We start from the raw sequence: 22,613 nt of genomic DNA, 5'->3' as shown, positions 1-22,613 counted from the left end.
ATGGGCTTACATGGTATATGATCTGCTATGTGTCCCAATAACTACCTTGGAATATGGTCACATATGTGCTAGTGTCTTCTGAAGATTTCTTTCCAGAAAACAACAACAACAAATGCTCACAGCATAGGCACCCCTCCCCCAATGTGGAATTGGAGTTTTTACAGAGTATCCACAGGGAAGTCTTATGTGGCATGGGAAGCTGCATGCCATTTGTATTTTCTAGAATGTTCTCACTCGCACATATGCTGTTGGTAGCCTCCTCCCATACATTTATTTGCAAGTATATGAACTCAGAGTGCATGCGTGTATGGGTTTACCTATGTTAGGGGCATACATGGAAGGATGCACACATGCATGTAGGCAAAGTTGACCTCAGGTTCTCTCTTTAATTGCTCTCTGTTTATTGAGGAAGAGTCTCTTTTTTAAATCCAGAAGTTACCTGTCAGCTAGTCTGCCTACCAGCTTGCTCAGGGGATCTGCCGTCTGCTGGCACAGACCTGGGATTTCAGATGGCTAGCATCCATGCCCTATATTGATGTAGGTTCTGAGCATCCAGGCTCACTCTGGTACCCATGTTTGTACCATAAGTGCTTTATCCATTGAGCCATCTCCCCAGCTCCACCCTAACCCTCATATTATCTTGTAAAGAAAAAATTTAAAGGCTATTCTGAAATCCTAAGAGAGTGCCCCCTATCTTGAATTTAGACCCAGTTCTGTAATCTTTCATCTTGGTCCTTTTCTTACATGGCATCACTTCATTTATTTACTGTTTAAGGGAATAATGAACTTTATAACATCTTGTTCCATAATTTAAAAAGAAAACCATTTCATTGTTTTGCCCCCACAGAATAGAATAGGGTTTCTCAAACTGAACATGCTGAACTCTTCACAGTACACAAGGAGGTCTTTGATAGGAGACCAGACGAACTCACCCACAGGGTTGCTGAAAATAGCTGTGTGCTTTCCAGTTGGCCAGCCCTGGCAGGAACTCGCTGCTCATCCTATTTCTCAACAGTTAATTTAAAACATTCACTCCATAGCTTCCTAGCATTCAGTGTGAACTTGCATGAGCTTTCTGCACACAGATGTCTAAGAGGTCTTTAGTCCCATTCTTCTTGGTCAAGAGAAGACCCAGAGCTATTGATTAACTGACTAGTTGATTCCTCAACTGGGACCAGCACCCCAAGTTCTAGTCATGCCCTACGCCTCTAAGACAGTAGTTCTTAATCTGTGGCTGTCAATCATTTTGGGGTTGGTTGAATGATCCTTTCACAGAAATAACCTAAGACCATCAGAAAACACAGACACTTACATTATGATTCATAACAGTAGCAAAATTACAGTTATGAAGTAGCCACAAAAAAAATTTTATGGTTGAGGGTCATCATAACATGAGGAACTGTATTAAAGGATCACAGCATTAGGAAGGTTGAGAACCACTGCCTTAAGAGATCTTTCCCTGTACCCATTGCTGGTGTCTGTGTACCTGGACTTTGTATTTTTAGTGCCCAGTGTTTTTCTTCCTTCTTGCTTTGGGCCATCAATTCAAGACATCCAATGGAACAGAGGTGAGGCTCAGGGCTAAGCAGCACCAGGTTGCAAGGTTTAAGTAGGTGATTGGACAGCCCTGTTGTAGGCTCTGGTGGCCTCATCCTGGTGGGCATTCCAAACTGCTGACTGCACAGACGCTACAATCACAAGGATTTGTCTAGTGGGCAATCACAATCCTTAGGGGAAAAAATCATAGGGGAGTAATTGAGCTTTTTCTCTCCAGGTTTGTCCTGTGTTTGGGGACATAACAAGTTTAGTGCTTAACACACTCATTCTAATTGTCTTTGGTGACTTGATCATTAAAATCTTCTGACAGGGACATCCTTTCCCTTTAGCCTTTTCCTTCAAGCATGCCGCAATCCCCTTGCCCTTGTTCCTGCCTGGATTTGACAGTAGTACCACTGTGTGATTCTGACTAGAGCTTGACACCTGTTTCAGTAACTCCTTTAGCTCTTAATTTTAAACACCTTAGTCAGGCAGGGAGCTAACCTTTGGTATCAGTCTCTACAGGTTCCTTGCAGCCATATGAGTGATCTGTCTCACCCTATATTTTATGCTGGGAGGTTTGATGTTGTTTGTTTAAGAATTCTTGGGCATGGAGGGAAATCAGCAGTTAAGTCAGTCTGTTTCATGGTACAAACTAAAAGACTCTAGAGTTACAGAGTTCAAGTGTGGACCTCTTCCTTCTTCCCTGGTGCTCCATGGAAGGGCAAGGAGTTACAGAAAGACCACCAGGAGTTTCATATGGAATTGCCCTAAAATATAAAGGACTCCCTCCAGAGTATGAGGGTGATGGGGTTGTACAGTGCCCCCGTTTACTGAAGGAACATTTGACAGTGTTGGGAAGCTTTTTTGATTGACCTAAGAGACAAGCTGGTATGGTATCTAGTAGGAGATGATGCTTGCAGACATCTACAAAACACAGCCAGTCACCACCCCCATCCTGACACACAGAAAACACTCAGCCAAAACACTAATGGTGTCACCTATAGAAGTCCCTATTAGAGTAGCATTTATTGAACCTACTTGTCCCATTTAATAGCAACTACTGTGCACAGTACAGCCATTTTTATCCTTGCTTTATGGATGACATTGACCTTTGGTGTAGCAACTAGGAAACTTGCCTTTGCTTATGAATTCGGTCTTGGTAGATATAGGGCTTTGATGTCTGAAGTCCAACCTCTGTACCCCATAGGAAGTCAGCTCCCCACCACAGTAAGAATTAATAGGGCAGGCAGCTACTCCAGAGAGGTGGTAGCGTTGGTTTAATGACTGGAGTTCTCTCTTAAGGATCACATCCTCTGAGTCTATTTTAAAAACAGGATTTGTCATTTTGGTTCCTTAGCCAGGCAGATATCCCTTGGCCACAACAAGCAAAATCCCTGGGCTTTGTCTGTGCACCTGTGAGTCTTATTCCTATAAATACCTCAACCCTATTGGGCCAGCGGGCTAGGCCTCCAAATAGGCAACCAGAATCACACCCCGCCCTTGTCTCCTCCACATTCCTGCCCATAGTTATTTATAGCCACATGTAGAAATGGATCCACCTATTTCTTGTTTGGGAGAATAACAGAAGCTAGAAGGGAATAGGAGAGGAAATTGAACCTTTATACCAGTGATTTTCAACCTTCCTAATGCTATAACCCTTTAATACACTCTCTCATGTTGTGGTGAACCCCAGCCATAAATTATTTCATTGCTACCTCATAACTATAATTCTGTTACTGTAACAAATATCTGAGATGCAGGATATCTGATATATGACACCCGAAGGAGTCTCGACCCACAGGTTGAGAACTGCTGCTTTATACTGTTAAGATTACAGCTCATGATCAATTTGTAAGCCTCTCTTGCTCCTGCAGTTCCCCTGGTACTTGCCAACTCTGGCTCCAGATAATTAAAAGTGAGTGAGGAGTTTTTGAAACATGCTGTCCTCAGCATCTGTCTGTCAGAGAGCTGATGTCTAAGCTGAGGCGTGTGCTATGGGCATAGAGTATCACAGTGACTGTGGTGTAACCCCTGGTGTCCTGCAGATATGACACTGTTCTAGAAAGACTGGAAGGTGGCCACGGGCCCCAGGAGGGTATGGAGATCACTAAGTGGTCTTTACTCTGTGCCTGAAGTGACATCTACTACATCCTCAAACTGTCTCTATATCTTGGAAGTCCTTAGTTGAAGTGGTTTCCTCCTAAGATAAATACCAAATGAACTAATTTTCCCCAAAGCCTTGAAAATTCTCCTCTAAAGTCCTTTTGCTAACACTGTGTGTGAAGAGGGGAAATCTCTCTTTTCTATGTTTTTTTTTCCTGACCTATGAAGAAGAAGTTCTAAATCTTCACTGAGTTTTGAGGGAAACTTTTTAATTACCTCATTAATGGCCTGACTTGATGATGGATTTTGTGCTTTTTAAACAGTGTTTCTGCTTAGTGGACCTCATAAAGAATTTGAAAGCTCACTTCTTACATATTTTTAAGTCGACATCTGTAATTTATCAGTAGTTGAGTAATTTAGTCCGGTAGCTGCAAAAGCTATCTGACTTTATGACTGATGCTTGAATATGTCAAGCCTATTTCAGAAAGTACCCAGGATGCCAGGTAGTTTAGTCCCATGATTGCAGACACTGTTCATTTTGAGGAAAATATCTACCACAAACTGAGTTAGCAAAGCCATTCTTTATTGTTAAACTAATTGACCATGTCAGGCTCATTTTCTGGCAGAAGATTCCCAACTTCATCTTTTAAAGCAAATACAGAGAAAAGTCAGGTGGATGCAAAACTGTAGTCTGAGGTATGTTTTCTTTGCTTCTCAGCTTCATTTCCCTCCCAGTTGGCCCTTCATTTTTGGCTTGTAGGCAGAGTGGACTATGGTAGGAATCAGGGATGAGAAGGGATCCTTCTTCAGAAAGCCCGAGAATCTAGGCTCCAGAAAGCAGACACTGTCCTCAAGCACACTGGTGATAGGAAACCTGACCCATGGGAGAACCTAGATGGTTTGGTTTTATCCTTAGCCTGGTGCCCTGGGAATTTTGTGTATGTCCCAGGGATATACATGTTCTGGTTCAAAGAAGTCTGATGTCAAAGGGAGGGGTAAGAACAACAATTTAAAATGACTTAGTTCATTCTCTTTTTTTATGCCTACCTTCTCATCTCATACATATGTGACCATGCAAGTGAGGAGAGCACAGACCCAGGAATATGCTTGTAGCTAATACGCTTCGGGTTGTGTTCGCTTGGAATTCACAGCCCTGGCGTGTACCTTCAAGAAGCTATGGAATAGGTGCTGCAGCATGGTCAGCTATGGTTACCTGAGGAGGGGAGTTACCTGAAGACGATAGTATTTCCTCAAGACTGTCAGTGCCCAGCTAACTGGGTTAATGTTCCAGCTGCTGCCCTCCCGTTCTGTAGCCCACAGAAGGCTTCTTACCCTTCTTCGGACAGTGCTGGCCCTTGTGAGTGAGCTACATGGGAACTTACATTCCTTGGAGTCTTGAGGCTCTCCCTGGAGCTCAGCTGGACTCTCTCCCCTGCAGACTGATGGAGTCCACTGGCCAGAGATGTGATTGCAGCCAAAACATGACCAGTGGAGAAAAGAGACCTAGAAGGATCTACCTAGGATGCCAAAGCTCATATTACAAAGCTTGTTTCATAGAGCCCTGAGGAAAAGTGAATTGGTGTCCTTGCATAAACCTCTGTGATGTTAACTTAGCATCCTCAGTCATGAAATACCCAAGGATGAATGAACACCCTGCACTCGCTCACACTACAGTTTGTGGTTCACAGCTCTCCATATGTCCAAACTATTTGGCCAGCCAGAAAACAAGACAGACCGTTGGCATCTCATGCTTTGACCTGTGAGGAAGGAATTTTAGCATCAAGCAAGGTAATGGAGCAAAATAGTAAATGATACTGAGCCCATCATACAGTCTTGTTCATTTTCCCCATAATTCATACTGCTTCCTGACCCTACATTGTTTACTGTCATTGTCTGACATTAATTACTCACAGTTATTCTATTCTTTGGTACTGAAGTAAAGAGACAAGACCCAGAATTCTTCTTTCCCCCTTTACATATCCAATTAAAACTTCCCAAGAGAAGTAAGACCAGTACCCTGAGAAAATCATCCTAAAATGAAGACAAACAGTACCTCAAATAAGTCCATAATTAGGCGGTCACTGTGAACAAAACCAGGAATACATTGTCATTTAGCCGTAAAGGTCAGATGAGTGGCTTTGTAACAGGTAGCCCTTGTGAGAATTTTCGTCTTTTCTGCGGGTTGTGTTCTTTGAAGGTTGTTTTGTTTTTGTTTGTTTTGTTTTGTTTTGTTTTGTTAGGACAGTCAACAATCTAATCGTGCTTTACAAAGAGGTACTGAGGGACGGATGTACGCGTGGGGCTGACACTGGTGCCTATACTTTTCTATACTCTGTTCCACAAGGAAAAACAGCTTTATAGAAAGTGGTCCCCCACCAGGAGTCACGTGCCACTAGATAGTTGTGAAGCAGATGCCCCAGATGCCCCAGTTAACTGTGAAGCCAGACATTTTCCAGAATATAGAAGGGGACAGGGTCCTCCTCCCTCTGAAAAGATGCATGGTAATAGATTATAGATATAAACAGTTATTGATAGATTAAGGTTAGTGTTCCTTGGCCTTGCCTGATAAAAGACTTGTTTTCACAGACAGGGACAGGGTTGTAAGGACTGTGGAGTCTTGGTTTCCTGGATAGCTATCTGGGCAATGGGGAAGAGATGCTGCCACACTTTCCTATGGTATGGACTTCTACCTCTTGTCTTCCGTATTGTGTATGCCAGACTGAGGTTGGGAATGTCGGTCTTAGAGGATTACTCATGAGTGGGCCCCAGGCTCCAGCTTTAATCAACTGCCTCAACCACTCTGCAGCCCGGGACAGGGGGTGCATACCAACCTTTCCATTCCTGGAAAACTTAAACTTTCCTCAGCTCCTTTCAACACCAGCCCACCTTCCCAGTATGCTGTCCTTGGTCAGCATCTTCTGGTTAATGCCCTCGCTGTCCTGTCTCACATAAGGAAGCCACATGAAGCCTCTGAGGCGATACCAAATACTTCTGACGGTCAGCTTGATACAACCTAGAATCCCCATAGAGGAGAGTCTTAGTGAGAAATTGTCTGGGTGTCTTACAGGAATGTCTTGGGAGAGGGGAGTGTGTTGTTAAGTGATGTTGGAAAACCCCTCCCGCTCTGCGCAGCACTAGTTCATGGACATGAGTCCAGCAAATGCTCAAAGCCATGTCTCCTCTACAGTGATTCCTGCCTTTGACTATGACACAACAAAGTATTCTCAGGATTCCACAAGAGGCCATGCAGCCTATCTCAGAACTGTCACAGCAGTCGTTGTTATGGGTCATGACCACTTTGAGGTTGACCGACCTTTGACAGGGGTCACTGAAGACCATCAGAAAAGGATTTACATTATGATTCCTAAAAGTAGCAAAATTTACAGTTATGAAGTAGCAAGGAAAATAATGTTATGGTTGGGGGTCACCACCGCATGAGGAACTGTATTAAAGGGTCACAGCGTTAGGAAGGTTGAGGACTGCTCAAAGAAGCTGCAGGTTGTATGGGTCTGTTACACAGAACAGCACTGGACACGTGGGTTGTCCAACTTGAAGTGATGAGGAGGTGTTTTGAGCTTAGAAGAACTGTTCCATAAGGGGTTTGGTCCCCAGAGTCCACCCAACATTCAAACCCCTCCAGTTGGATGTATACTAAAATCTGATTACCAATGGCTTATATTTAAGGACTGTTCTTGTCACCCTACATCTGGAATGCACTCAATGTTTGAGGATGCTCTCTAGTCACCTCTCAACACACGAGCGCAGAGGGCGTTAGGACTATCCTCTCCCTGGTCTCATAGCTGAGAACTCAGAGGAGTTGGGACCTCAGTTGAGCCCATGAAGGCCCAGCGCATACTGGCCTAGTTATGTCCCTGGACCATATCCAGACGGCAACGTCAGGGCTGCTCGTCTGCCGGCACAGTTGTTCCTCGCTCCATCTACCTCTCTATGCCTTCTGTTTGTGTTTTCAAGAAAAGCATTCCTTAAAATAGATGTTCTTCCTGATGGCGAGAGAGCTGGTGTAGGACAGCCATGTCACCTCCCAAATTGCTTTCACTAGAGCCAGTTCAGGTCCTGGGAGTTTGCTGTGAGACTGTGTTGACATGGAGGCCTGGTTTGTTGTCACAAATAAGAACCACTGTCTCCAGAACACACCTTACTCTGTTTCAGTGGGTGACAGATTTCAACCCTACCATCCAAAGCTGAGTGGCACAGGAGCTAGCAGTGTAAGAGCCATTTAAGTGTGTGTGTGTGTGTGTGTGTGTGTGTGTGTGTGTGTGTGTGTGTGTATGTACATGTCTGTGCACGGTGTGTTCCACACCCTAGTATGTGTATATACATGTCTATGCACAATGTGTGCTCCCAGCCCCCAGTGTGTGTGTGAATTTGATTAAGAGCACACGGGATTCAGGAATTTCACTGTGGCCCTTTTTCTTTCATTTTAGTGGATTGCCATATGACCATTACTCTATTAAGTTAACATTTTAAAGCATTTCACCTTAAAGCCAGAGGCCCCAGGTGCTGAAATGTGGGTTTATGGGATATGGGCAGAGATGAGGGGTGCCTTGTAACAAGAAGTGTGGGGAGAAATAAGAGCAATCATACAGGCCTTAGTGGAGGTGCAGTGGAGGTTAGTGTAGTGTCAGGTGGCTGGGGGTACAGTGGGGCTCATGCAGTGTGAGGTATGGGCAGAGGTGAAGGCAGCCTTGTGTAGAGGAGCTCTAAGTGGAGGGGCAGTAGGGTTTGAAGTGCAAGGGGCTTCTATAGTGCCTTCTTGGCGGCAATATGATAGGACTTGTGCAGTGTAGGCTACTGTGGAGGCCCGTAACAGGTTCATGGAATGCAGGTACAGCGGGGCTCATGCGGCGTAGGCCGTGGTGGAGGTACAGGAGAAGCTTGGGCACCGAGGATGTAAACAGATTTAACAGGGGCTCATGGGGTAGGTGGAGGCATAGGAGCTTGTAGCAGTGTGTGCTGTGGGCAACTATGCAGCAGGAGTTTGTAGCAGTGCATGCTGTGGGCAGCTGTGCAGCAGGGCCTTTCCATATGTAGACAAAGTAATGTGTGGGGCCTGTGCTACACAGGCTAATGGGTAGAGACCAATAACTGTTGGTGGCCTCTGAGACACAGCACTCCCCTGTCCATGTGGTACGGGCTGAGGCGCCTGACAAGTGGAAGGAAAACACACGTCTCTCTCTTGTCAGCGATGACAAAGCCGGCGTCATGCCTTCCCGAGGAATGAAGCAGGGTCTGAAGAAGGAATGCACCATCTCACCTTGAGGTGGCTCTCCAGATACTGAGCTGTGGAGGACTTGCTGTGTTTGTGACACTGGATCCAAAAGTTTCTGTGAATGTTACTTAAGCTATCTATTCTTTAGATAGCAGTATGCATGCTTCCAAAGGGCTCCAACATAAAACAGCTCCCCACTCTATTGCTATGGTGCAGCAGGCTTAGAGGCTGGCGTGGATTGCTGGGTGTGTGAGGGGAGATTATTTTTTAACCTGTGGATTAAAAAACTCTAACTAGATACATAGCATTGTTTCTGTGTAGGATCATTGCCCCCCACGACTTGCTGACCCTTTTTGATGTCTTGCGTGTAGATGTAACACGTGCAACCGGCCACCCTTCCTGTGAGGGGGTTGTGATGTTTGTCTCAGTGTGTTATATACAAAAGTGCAGCTATGATCTGTCTTGATGAGTAAATTCTTCTGAATCTCTAGCTTACATTGTAAATCCTGTATACTTGGATTTATTGTGAGAAATTCTAATCTTAAAAGTGACTACTTCAAGATGTCCAGGGTAAAGCTTCAGGCAATAGCATCGGGCAGTTCTCAGTAGAGTAGCATTTTATATCACATAAAAGGAAACAATTTTTTGTTGACGCTAATTTTTGGGGTGTGTGTGTGTCCTAAGCCTGTGGAGGCCAGAGGTCGATATTGACCATGTCTCTGTCTCCCTATTCTCATCTTACAGATGGAGGTGGGGGGGTGACCTCCCATGCCAGCTTCCTAAATAGGTTCTGGAGATCCAAGCTCAAATCCCCATGCTTGAAATAGCGAGCACTTTACCGGCTGAACCATCTCTTCAGCTCCTGTAAGCTCATCTTAATCACAGCTCAGTCCAAGTGGTCACTTTCACATGGAACTGAAAAGGATTCTTCAAAACATTACTTGTATTTCATTCAAGGCACACTGATACTTTCCACTACCATTTTCCAATGAGGGCTGCAATGTAGCTCAGAGTTAGAGGCTTACATTGCATGCATGAGGTCTTGGATTTGATTCCCAGCACCAGAAGGGAAAATTTTAAATCTTATTAATCACTACCTGCATATGTAGCTACGAGGGTGTATAGGGTTATTTCTAATAATTGCTGGTCCTTGTGACATGTCTCAGTGTGGTCCCTGAGAACCCAACCTCCCTGGGTCGCAATTACTCTTATTCCCCGGTAGTCCCCTGCCCTGCCCCTCAGCTTCTGTGAATCAGGTTCACACAGCCTCTGTCTGGAGAAGAACAGGTCTTTTTCAGTGGAGTTGTGGTGGGTGCCTAGTGAATTTGGATCCCACCCTTCAAGTGGTGCTCTGACCCATAAACCAGGAGATGGCATAGACTTTTGAGTGGGCTTGTTCCTTGAGAAATTGAGTCTCACGTATTTTGAAGACAGGTAAGCCTGTTGTTCACTTCAGTGCTGCCTTCTCTAACCAGTGTGCGCAGGACACTGGGGTCTTCAGTAGGATTTTGCTGGAGCTGTGGTTATAATCCTGGTCTGACGCCGATGGCATCCAAAACACATGACAACATCTCTGTATATGTACATAACGTAACATAAATACAGTGCATGCTTGTTTTAAAGGCTCACAGTATGCATACTATAAAGGGGCAAAGTGGTGCACACCTGTGTGTGATCCCAGTGTGTGGGAGACGGGGCAGGAGGATCTCAGGTTGGAGGCTAGCCTAGGGTATATAAATAAGATCCTGGCTCAAAAAAGGAAAAGAGGCAGGGAATAAGCAGAATGAGTGAGTGAATGAATGATGGAGGAAAGGTGATCCTGAATTGAGTTTGTGTTTAATGAGTGAGCGCTAAGGTCTGTATATTTATTCACGTTTCCAGTGATATCATTGAAGCTTTGCTTTACCTTACATGCCTGTTTTAGAGGCTCCAGTGAGCAGTTTCACTGTCGAAGAGAGCATAAGTAATTTTGTTACTAACCTGCATGTCTTCACCCTGGATTAAAAAAAAGAAAAAAAGAGAAAATATTGGTTGAAATGGACACCGTTACGGCCTACAGTTAGTCGCAAGAAATGCCAGGCTTGCTGTGAGTTGCAGTTTGGTTTTTGTAGCTTATTGTAGTCAGCAGGTTTGATGGAAATGGTTCTGTGTTGCAGATTTCTCAAAAATGACTAACATTTTTATAACATGGCTTTAAGATGTCACTCTGTGGCGGTGACAGCCCAAGGATATTGTGATGGCCACAGGCTCCCCCTGCCATTGTCTAGGTGGGAGCCTCCACATGTCATCCCTCCCTGACTTCTGTCCTTTTTTTAGCATTTGTAACTGGAGAGATGGCCCAGTCAATAGCATGTTTGTCGTGTGTGATTAAGGACCTGAGTTGAATAGATCTGGGCATGGTGGTATGGGCTTGTAATCCCAGCACTGGGTAAGTCGGGGCAGGTGGATCTCTAGGACTTTCTGGCCAGCCAGCCTAGCATGCATGGTGAGTTCCACATCAATGAGAGACACTATCTCAAAGGACAGGACAGACAGACTGCCTGAGGAATGACATCTCCGGCCTCTCCTTCCCATATTGCACATGTGCATGTACACAACTGCAGAGCACACGTGCATACACGGATCTGCAGACACTGAGGTGACTCTCATTCTTCATACACTTCTGGCCAGTGCTGAGTTTCTGTCATCTTTCATGCATCATTTGGAGGAGACACTTTTTAATCTTATCTATAAGGAAATACCGAAACTTGGAATAAATTATTTCCATAAACCTTGTTCGTGTTTACCTGTCGTTCCACTAAATGGGAGAAGATAAAGTGGCATTTGTAAACTGGAATATTTCTTAGTAAACCAACACAGTGCAGATAAGGGTCTCTAGGGCCTCCTTGTTTTGATTATTTTGGTTTGTTTTTGTTTTTTCAGATAGCTGTGGGAAGGGTTTGATCCCATGCAAAGAATTTTCCAGCATTCATGTGTTTTCCTGAGATACAAACAGCCGTGCTCTAGGGGGAAGGAAGTTATTTTGATCTGATTTGTGCCCACTGATTTGTGGTCCTCTGGACACCAGAGGCCAAGCTACAAGTGCTATAACCACAGGACGGGTATGATCATACTGTTGGGCACATTTGTCTAGAGCCTGGCCCTGAACTCTGACTCCCACGGTGACTCCCAAAGTTGAGATCGGACCAGTGAGCCCCATAACTAACGCCACACTGGTCCCATTTAAGACATGAAGAAGGATGCCGTGTGGTAGGTCAAGACAGCAAGGAGCACAGCATATCCAAAGTTACAGACTTCCTCCCCAGACATGGATTCTCCAGGAGCATACTGACTGGATAGGGGGGGGAAAAAGCCATAACATTTTTTCCCCTTTTTATGACCCGCAGTTTACAAGATGTATTAGTAGCTAAGCCATGCTTCTTCAGACTCTGCGCTCTCAGGAAGCTCTTGAATTTATGGCAGGATAAGTATGTGTTGAAATGTTCCAAACATTTCTGTCCTGCCTTCTTTTTAAGCCGCGTCCAACTCTGCCCCCAAACCCTAAATGGCCTTATACATTCCTCTTCCCTGACTGGCCACATGCTCCCAGCCCTACAAGAGGATTCTGTGCCCTTCTTTTGGGGGATAGGCACAGAGTGTCAGTTATTTAAAGGCCAGATGTTGGAGCTGCACTTCCAGGTCTGCTGATGACAGCTTGGGGCCTCATCTTGGCCATCTGCCTTCATCCCGCCCCCTTTCGTTGAACCCATACCAGGTTCTGGACTACTCTTTTCTCTGTGCAGTAGGACAGTTTTACAGAGCTTCTGGCACTCAGGGTACAGATGGCAACATTAACACTTTGCTTTCTTCCTCACAGACACGAGACGACTTCCTGGGCCAGGTGGACGTGCCTCTTAGTCACCTTCCGGTAAGGACAGTTCCAGACTCTAGACTGCATGCTGGCGTTGGGGGTTTCAGGGATTTCCAGCATGTGTCTGTAGAGTATGACAGACATGACAGAGGGACTGAGATGGGGAGTGTGGTGTGCTCTCGCCATGGCTCTTGTGAGAAGGTGGCCCGATGGAGGGGTCAGATAGAGGTCAACTTAGCTGTGAAAGTCCCCATGTGAGTCACATGACTGCTCTTGTCAGTTTCTCTGGCTCACCTCTCTCACTTCACTCCTCCACCTTTAGCCATTGCCCCTTATGGCATAGCTATCTTCTCCTGTCCAGGTTCGTCTTGGTTTTTGTTTCCATGAGCTTGGTGATCACTTCCCTTTGGTTAAAATAGTTACCTCTGCACAGGCTGCTGTTTCCCTTCTTTGTTTATGGCTTTTCATCTGCTTGGAGGTGGAAAAGAAGATTCTGTTGGTTGTGAGTGTACCTGTTCACTGACAATGCTACTCTCACCTTAGAATGTTCCAGGTTAGCCTCTGTGGCTCTGTCTCCCTTCCTCCTCCCTGCTCGGTGAGAAAACAGTGGGGGCTGTAGACTGCAACTGCAGTTTGGGGGAGTCACCTGTACCCTGCGTCAGTGTAAATGGATGGCGGCTTATATACCAGCTGCCATTCCTAAGACTGTTCTGCCCCCCTCCCAGCCACCTTCCCCCCAAGCAGCTCAAAGTGTCATAAGTAACAGCTATGAGAGGAGAATCAAATACTTCTGCCTTACAAGGGCATCGTGTGTTTCAATCCTAGTGCAAGCACGTAGCATAAATAGTCTATAAACTAAAGTGACTGGGAGGATCCAGTACAAACCTGCTGTCGGGGTTGTTTCCGATGGAGAGTGTTAGGAAAGACTCCTACCAGGGAGGGAATGAAGAGACAAGCCATGATGTCACTCTCTTGGGACATCAGCTAAGGAAGAGAGTCTTCAAGAAGCACATTAGAATATGTGTGTTTCTAAGTACAAAGCTGAATGGACCTCAGGTACCCTGGGGATGTACTGCATAGTGCTTCTATAAGAACCATATCTGAAACCTGGGAGGTTTTTTGTTTTTTTGTTTTTGTTTGTTTGTTTGTTTGTTTTTTAAGATTTGTTTAATATGCGAGACAGGCATGAGTGCATACCCACAGATGCTAGAACATGGTGTCCAGCTCCCTTGGAGCCCCTGTGAGCCACCTCATTTGGGTGCTGAGATACAGACTTTAGCCCTCTGTTAGAGCAGGAAGCACCCTGAACCTTTGAGCTGTCTGTCCCTCCAGCCCCAAACCTGGTGATTCTTTTCAGGTCTTCCTGAGAGGCCCTGAGTGTCTCAGAAACTGCACAGAAAACTGTCTTAGTCAAGGTTACTATTGCAGTGATGAAACACCGTGACCAAAGCAACCTGGGGAGGAAAGGGTTTATTTGGTTTATGCCTCTACAGCACAGATGGTCATCAAAGGAACTCAGGACAGGAACTCAAGCAAGGTGGGAACCTAGAACTACAAAGGGGTGCTGCTTACTGGCAGCTCCTCCTGGCTTGCTCAGCCTGCTTTCTTATAGAACCCAGGACTACCACCCATAGTGGACTAGGCCCTCCCCCCATCAATTGCTAACTAAGAAAATGGCCCTAGAGGCTTGCCTACAGCTTGATCTCATGGAGGCATTTTCTCAATTGAGGCTCCCTCCTCTCTGATAACTCTAGCCTGTGTTAAGTTGACATAAAACTAGCCAGTTCAAAAGGCTTCGGGCATTCCTGACTTGGTGGGTTTCCCTGTCATGTTCTTCAGGTTAAAAACTAGAAAATCATGCTTTGAGACAGTTGGCCGATTTTCATGTGGCTGTCCCCAGTCACTCTGTTCCCTAATGTAAGAACCATGCATTTGTCAAAGGAAAGTATCGGCTCATAGTCTCTGGAGTCATAAGTGAGGAGCTAGAGAAATGGCTTAGAGCATTTGCTGCGTTCTTCCAGACAACCTGAGTTCAGAACTCATTACTCATGTCCAGTGGCTCACTGCCACCTGTAAGTCCAGCTCCTGGGGTCCTGACATCTTCTGGGCTCTGCAGGCACTTGCACACATAGCACAGACACTTGTGCAGATGCAAACACATGCACAGATAGATACACATGCACAGCGACACAGACACATGTACAGAGACACAGACACATGTACATGCACAGACAGACACAGGCAAATGCACAGACATGTACATAGACACAACCACAGACACAGAGACACCTAAGTTTGTGGTCTTTATTTTTCAGTTAGTTTTGTTTGTTAGTTTGTTTTATATCCTTAAATGATAAAAAGAAAGGCCGAGAGTGGAGGCACAGCTTTTAATTCTAGCACTTGAGAAGCAGAGACAGGTCATTTCTTTACATTTGAGGCCAGGCAGGACTCTGACACGTGCATCTCAAAGGAAAAAACAAAAAGAGCCGTAAGTAAAAGTTCCACCGCCTTTCTCCAGGATGCCCTCTTCTTGTGTGACTTAGGGGTGGCTGGTTTAAAAGGCATCATGCTTCAGTGAGTAGAGGTGTGTTCTTTAGAGACAATTCAGTACAGGGAATAATTGGGCTTTGGGATTTTGAGTGGTAACCAGGGTAAGTTTTCAAAGAAGTCAGTGCTGTCAAGGCCCAACATAAGAATAGAAACCAGCTCATTAAGAAGATCATTATGTGATCAAAATATATTATATGAATATATGAAAAGGGCACAGTGAAAGTCATTATTTCATATAATTAATATATGCTAAGAATTTTTTTTTTTTAGTTTTAAGGTTCCACAGAATAAACAGAACAGTCTTCTAGTTATGGAAATGGCCAGAAAGAAGCCTGTTTCACAGCACCATAAGCCCAATATAACAGTGGTTCTCAACTTCCTGACACTGCGACCCTTTAATACAGTGCTGGGCGGCCCCCACCCATAAAAGTATTTCCCTTACCACTTAATAACTGTAATTTTGCTACTGTCATGAGTTATAATGTAAATATCTGTATTTTCCAATGGACTCTGGTGACCCATGTGAGCTACCTTCAAGGATATGAACTGCAGTAGAAACTAGAGGGGGGAGTGAAGGTACAAACCCTGTGCTCCATGCGGTAGTAGAAGTCAAGTGGGTTATTCTCCATGTACTTGGCCTTGAGACCCTGGACTTACATGTGTATTTGGCTGTATGTGTAAGACACTTGTGGAAAAATTGCACAGATGTTCATTCCCATAAAATTGCTAATGCACAGTTAGAATGTGTTATTCATGTTCAGTCTCTTTTGTGGAGTTTCATCGTGGCAGCTACATAGCCATTGTTATTGAAAAAGTATCAGCTCAGGACCCCCATGACAATGTTCTCAGCGCAAAGGAGATTTATTTGCCTCAGAGGGACAGAGGGAAGGCATAAGGGATAAAGACAGGAGATACAGGAAGAGGGAGAAAGGGGGAGGGGAGAAAGTGAGCAAGGGAAATGGGGAAGGGTATTTGCACTGAGGGGAACAAGACAAAGGACTGCCTCTGGATAGGGAAGAGACAGACACGACACATACGAAAATGGCGGTTTATAAAGGTACAAGGGTAGCCCATGTTAGGATGAGGCGTTTAATGTTAACTGGCCATGTTAATTAGGGTAGCCAAAGGGGGCTTTTGATTATTGGATTTCATTACTTTGATAGCTGGGCCTTGGTAGTCAGCCTCAGGAGGAGGAAGTGGACAAATAAGGGGACAGACCTTGGTAGTTAGCTTTAGGAATGTAATCACAGTTTTAGCAAGTCAGGGGGATCTGGGGAGAGCTGGGCCTGCCAGAGCCATGCTCGCCACGCTTAAGCTGGCCGAAGTCCCTTCAGTTATAGTTAAACTATATGTGGCCCACAGATCCGACATTTGTCAGAAGTATCCCGTTTCAGTTAAGAGAAACTAAGAAGATGAAAACTCTTTCAGTCGACCTATTAATTATTACTAATAAAGAAGGTTGGGGTTAAGAGATGGCTCAGTGGTTAAGAGTGATTACTGTTCTTATGAACGAACGACTGGAACTTAGGCTCCCAGCAGCTACATCACGTGCCTCACAACAGCCTACAATGTTGGCTTGAAAGACTGTGAGCCCTTCTTCTGGCCTCTGTGCTCACCCATGTGCACATGTATACACACACCTAAAGATTTAGAAACATCTTTACATAATGGAGAAGATCCATGGATAGCAGGAAGGTGGGGGACAGTGGCCTTGACAGCCACCCTTCCTAGTCTTTTTAAGGGCTAAGGGACCCGACTGAGTATATGGTTGTTAATTGACAGTCTGACCCCATTAGCAGTTGGAGAATTCATTCCTTGAACAAACACTTACTGGTAGGTGGGATTCTGATCTTCGTAGATGTATCAACGAAGCAAGTTCTCTCTCGTGGAGCTCAGTGCTGGTGTTCCGGCAGCCACATATGAGTGTGTGAAGTACAGCTGGTGTGCTGGCAGATCCCACTTACAAGTATCTGTTATTTTCATTAAGGTTTAAACGTAAGCCACTTTGGCAAGTGGCTATTAATACCAGATGACACTTTGGAAAATTAGACCCAGAATTCCCTACTTTGGGTCAAACATGGTTCTCATTCCCTTTTTCCCTAGATCATACTTCTGCTACCGGAGCATCCGTAGGTTGGGGATTCTAAAACCGTCAGAAAACCTTGTCAGTTTCTTTCTTCCCCTCTCACTTCACATCATTTCTCTGTAATTCTCCATATAATTATACCAAGGTAGTTAATTTAGATAATTATAAAAGCCTTCCAAGTGAAGACCATAGAAATAAAAAAAAAAAATTGGGTGATTTTTTTTTCCAACTCCAAATTGACGGACTTCTTAATTACCTGATTATTATTATGCTCCCTTTATTTTACATTGTGCTTGGTGCTACATGCTTTTCTACCATGGCACTTAAATGGAGGTCAGAGAATAACCCAGTCCCTCTCTCTACATGTTGGTCATGAGGACTGAGCTCAGGCGATCCGGCTTGGCAGCATGTGCCTCCGACCACTGAGCCATCCTGCACGCCCTATAAGGACATATGATGTGATGGACTTGGAGTGGTTTAGTCCCTCCTTATACTCCACTGCTGTCTCCTTTTTCCTCCCGTGTGTTGGCCCATTTTTTTCCTCCTAGACACCACAATGAGAGAAAATATGCAGTGTTTGTCTGAGGTTTGATTCACTAGACTTCAAACCAAATTAATCAGAAGCAATAAAAGTGATTTCATACTGAATAAGTATATTCCTTAGTACTGTATTTCAAACTAATCATGAGCTGATGTCTTGTAAATTAGGGTAGTACAACTTTATTCTTTAAGGAAGCATTGTCTCAGGCGCCTCTCTGATGTCCAGTGTAACAGAAAGCTCTTTGGAAATCAGGGATTTGATGACAAGGGGACAGGAGAAGTAACCTTGGTATAGATGGCTATGAACTTGCTTTAAATAACTTGAAGGTCCCATTTTGTGTACTTAATGTGTGTGGTTTTGAGAGAGATACTGTAGACCTACCAGCTGAAGCCCCTTGCCTCGCTGACAGCTGTTACTAGCCTAGCCGGCACTGACATTTACAGTATCAAACTTTGCCTTCAGAGTCTCAGGCTTGCTTTCCTGAGCAGTTTCTGTGTCCATTTGCCACATAAGTTCTCTAACCCAGAGAAGCCCCCCCCCCACGCCCACTCCCAACCCCCTGCCAACAGGGAAATTTAGAGGACAAGTGTATATCCCCTGCTGGTGTATAAGCCCAGAGGTACAAACTTCAGCTTCCTGGAACCCATGTCTCTGTTGCAGACCATTGTGAATAGCTGGGCACAAGGATTAATTAAGCAGTGTAATGGGCCAGGTGGTTGTTATGCGCGAGTCCAAATTGGCAGCCTGCCAGGAGGAAAGTGAGTGCACGCTGGGAGCCAAGAGGTGGGCAGGGAAGATGGAGACAAAGCTGCTTTGCATGGTGGGTGGTCACTGCCTGCTCTCCCAGAGCAGGCGAGGGTGGCAGTGACAGTAGCAACCAGAATCACCTCCTTTGATCATGGATTCCTCCGGGCTTTGGACTCAAGGGCTTCAAGATGAAACAAAGTAATTTTAGAATCCGGATTCACTTTCGATCCTGGCAGTAGTCGCACTTCCCAGGTTTTAGTTGTGCGGGGACAGGGAGTGGACATGAACTAAGGTTCGAGTTGTGGGGCAGCTGGGACATCCACTTCCTTCTCTCTAATTCCTGACTGTTTATCTTCAGGATTTATTTTCTACTTTATTGCACTTTGAGGAAAGGACTGAGGCAGAGCAAATGTGGTGAGTGAACGTTCGTGTAGGACAGAGAGCTAAGGAAACAGTCAGTGCTCTAAGACATTACCACAGGACAGGCTTTAAGAGATGGGAATCTGCCTGTCAGATGTGGTCCCTTCCATCTGAAGATGGGTGAGTTCTCGAGGGGTCCTTTCTGGGCCCCTGCTTTCCTACAGGAGAAGAGTGCCCTCAGAGACGAGGCCAGGTTGCCACCTAGCTCTACACCAGAGCATCAGAGCAATTCCAGTGTTCCCTGAGCAGAGGCTCTGTGGCCTTGGTGACAGACACACTTGTTACCTAGGAGATGCAGGCTGGCAGCAGAACCAAAGCCTGCAGAGATGAGAGGCTGTAAATGAGGACAGTCCTTTCGCCTGCCAGCTGCTCACCGGCGCTGCCCTACTGTCTTCACAGGGCCACAGGAACAGCCTGGGCTGTGACTACATATGATGGCTGGTTGTTTTAAATGTCTCTTTTCAGGCTTGTTTGCTCCTTGCAGTCTATCATTGAAACTGGGCGTAGTGTATCTTGCACCTTCTGATTAGGGGTAAAAATAACTCGAAGGCATTCCTGATAACAGGGTGAAGGTCTGACAGGTGTTCCTCCTATTGCACCCTGGAACCTTCTCCCGCCTCTTCTCTTCTATGCCTCCCCATTGCCCGCACACCTCCGAATGTTCCCTACCGCTGCCAGTTCCGGATTCTCTGCATCCTTGGGCAGTCATTGCACTGGGTAGAGAGAAGCTGTTGCAGAAATGTAAATTTCTCCATCTCAGCCAAGGTTGTATCTGTGCAGCATGGGCTGACTGCTTTCCTAGAGTGTAGTATGCCCAGGCTGGCGAGGTCGACTCTAAGGTAGTCTAGGTGGTAGACCTTTTTACGTTCGTAGGTACTGGCAGGGTAATAATGCTTTCTCGGGTGTGCACAGTTCAAAACCATCTCTTCCTGAGGGCATTTTCTAGGTGAGGAAACCTGGGAACAGAGAAGAGGGTGATTCATCTAGCAAGTGGGCCTGCTACTAGTTCTCTGGTACTGTGGTGTGCCTACACTGTGGTCAACAGAGGCAGGAGGAGCCTGAGGCTGGGGAGTGGCTGGTGTGGGTTTTACCAGGTTTTAAATCTGGGCCTCTAGCAACTTTCTCCTACATTTGCCTTCAAGGTGATTTATCATAGAGGCAAGGATTCTACAAAAACAGCCACTCCCTTTAAGATGACAGCACTGTCCAAAAATTGCCCCACCCTAACCCAGGTCCCATAGTGCAGCGTACCTCAGGTCAGCTTGCTGCATCTTTCTCTGCTGTGGTTGACTTTTTGAGGAAGCTAAAAAAAACAGTATGCACTCACTGTAAGATGTTAGGGAGGGGGAACCAACAATATCCTTGGAAGGAAGGAAAGTCTAATCGAATGTGAGTGTGTTCTCCGATCTGGGATTCACCACTGCCTTCTCTGGGGAGCACTGTCTTTAAGATGAACAGTTAGTGTTCCAGCAACAATTCTCAACCTTCCCAATGCTGTGACCCTTTAATATAGTTCTTCATGCTACTGGTGGTGACCCCTCAACCGTAAAATTATTTTTGTTGCCACTTCATAACTGTAAGTTTGCTACTATTATGAACTGTTATTTAAGTATTTAAATATCTGTATTTTCTGATGGTCTTCGGTGATGCCTCTGAAAGGGGATGGGGGTGGGGGATGTCAAATGACCCACAGGTTAAGAAATGCTGGGTTAGAGGATTTTCCTTGAAGCATATTTTGCACCTGCCCCTCATTGTGTGGCGCTGAGTTGGCAGCACCCCGTGAAGTGAAAGGTGGAACGGATCCATGACGACAGGGGCCAGGATGGTGCCTGGCACCTTACAAGGGCTGTGTGTAAAGCTCCTTCTCAGCTGGCTAGCTTAATCCTCAATATACAGGAAGACTTCACTATTGTCCCAGTCTATAAACAAGGACACCAGAGCCCACAAGTAAGGACCACCCAGCCCTGTAACGTAGTAAAGACAGGACATAGTCTTGGAGTATAGTCTTGGACATAGTCTGCTTCTTGCTCTATGTCTTCTCTTGCTTGATATGTCAACAGAAGAGTATCCGGAGGCCTCTGGTGCTTCTCAGTTCCTCACTACTGCCTTGGTAGGCAGCCCTGCAGGCTATTAGTCTTTTCCCTATACCACTGAATTTGTTTTCCATCTGAATCTAGTTGCTGTGGCAGCCCCTCCCATATAGCTACAACTCTCAGGCCAGCACTCCGATGCCACGTGTCTTTTCCTTGATGTTGACTAAAATTACTTGTTTGTCAAATGAATGAAGAAAAGAATTGTCAGCATTAGTATTCTTTCTCAATAGTTTTTTTAAAAATGTATACTTACTTGTGTATGTGTACATGGTCATGTGCACACAGAAGTAGAAGAGCAAGTTTTGAGAGTTGGTTCTTCATTTCCATCTAGTGATTTAACTCAGTTCTTCATCAGGCTTGACAGCAAGCACCTTTACTGGCTAAACCCTGTCACTGGCCCCTACATTCCTGATTACCAAGTTTTACATCGTAAGTGATGTGTATTGGAAGTTTTTATATAGAAAATAATAATCCCCAAATGTCAATAAGTTTGACTTATTGCCTTCCTGAGGATAATCTAAGAGAATACAATAATTGAGTTTTTTAAGTTAAAGTTAGTTTTTAGGGTTCAGTTTTTATAGATCAAATGGATTAATCAGCTATTTGGGCACGTACCTACTTTCTTGTCTCCAGCTATCGGTGATGAGAAAAGTTCAAATTCTGATCTCATAGGCTCACTTCCTAGAAGTAAGGATGGTAAACCGATAAGTCAGCCAGCGGTAAGGAACAGATTAGCAGAGGGATAAATAGAACACAAGGTCGTATGGGTGAGTCTAAGATGGGCTCTCTGACTGTCAGGCAGGAGGATCTGTCAGTGCATGGGCTCCATGTCAGGGTTAGAAATGATCTGTTCATGAGATAGCTTTGAGCACGAACCATTGTCAGGGAGATCATGTGAGGCCCTAATCAGATGGGCAGAGGAAGAAATTTTCATATCATTTGAGTAGGAGCAGGGCAAAGTTTGCTGATGGCTCAGAAGGTGAAGTGAAACCTAAAGTACCCTTTCAGTCCCCGGAGCCCACATGAATATGGTGTCTTCCAGACCCTGCAGGACTAACACACATCTGAACTCACCGTGAAAATGTGCTTGAACCTATACAAATTCAAGCCAGAAAAAAGAAAAAATCCCAGTGTGAAGAAGGGGAAGTAGACTGAGTCCAGTCCCTAACCAAGTAGCTATTTGCAGTTGATACCTTGGGGAAGAGAAAATCCGCTTTCTCCAGTGGAGCCACATTGGGCATGCCAACTGCACTCCAGGGCAGGAGGAGTTGGCCAATACAAAACAGATTCCCTGGTTTTTGTGTGCTTTTTTGGTTCAGTTTGGTTTAATTTGGTATATTTTGTCTTTGGGGTTTGTCTGTTTTGACTTTAGGGGTTTCTTAAAAGAGGAAAAATTTGAAGTTGGGTGTGTAGGGATATAGACTCTTAAGAGGACTTGGGGGGCCAGGAAAGGA

General features: G+C 45.2%; 1 protein-coding gene across 5 annotated transcripts in view; it reads left to right on the top strand.

The window, feature by feature from the left end:
• Positions 1-22,613, top strand: part of Nedd4l (NEDD4 like E3 ubiquitin protein ligase) — a 215,750-nt gene that overhangs the window by 130,387 nt on the left and 62,750 nt on the right. For all 5 annotated transcript variants that reach the window (XM_028774297.1, XM_028774298.1, XM_028774295.1 and 2 more), the window contains exon 5: positions 12,729-12,779. The gene's annotated coding sequence lies outside the window, so the exon portion shown is untranslated. The remainder of the gene's footprint in view (positions 1-12,728; positions 12,780-22,613) is intronic.

The sequence above is a fragment of the Grammomys surdaster genome, unplaced genomic scaffold, assembly GCF_004785775.1.
Source record: "Grammomys surdaster isolate TR1022 unplaced genomic scaffold, NIH_TR_1.0 239, whole genome shotgun sequence".
NCBI lineage: Eukaryota > Metazoa > Chordata > Mammalia > Rodentia > Muridae > Grammomys > Grammomys surdaster.
Note: the sequence above shows the minus strand (reverse complement) of the source record. Positions and strands in the feature narration are given on the sequence as shown.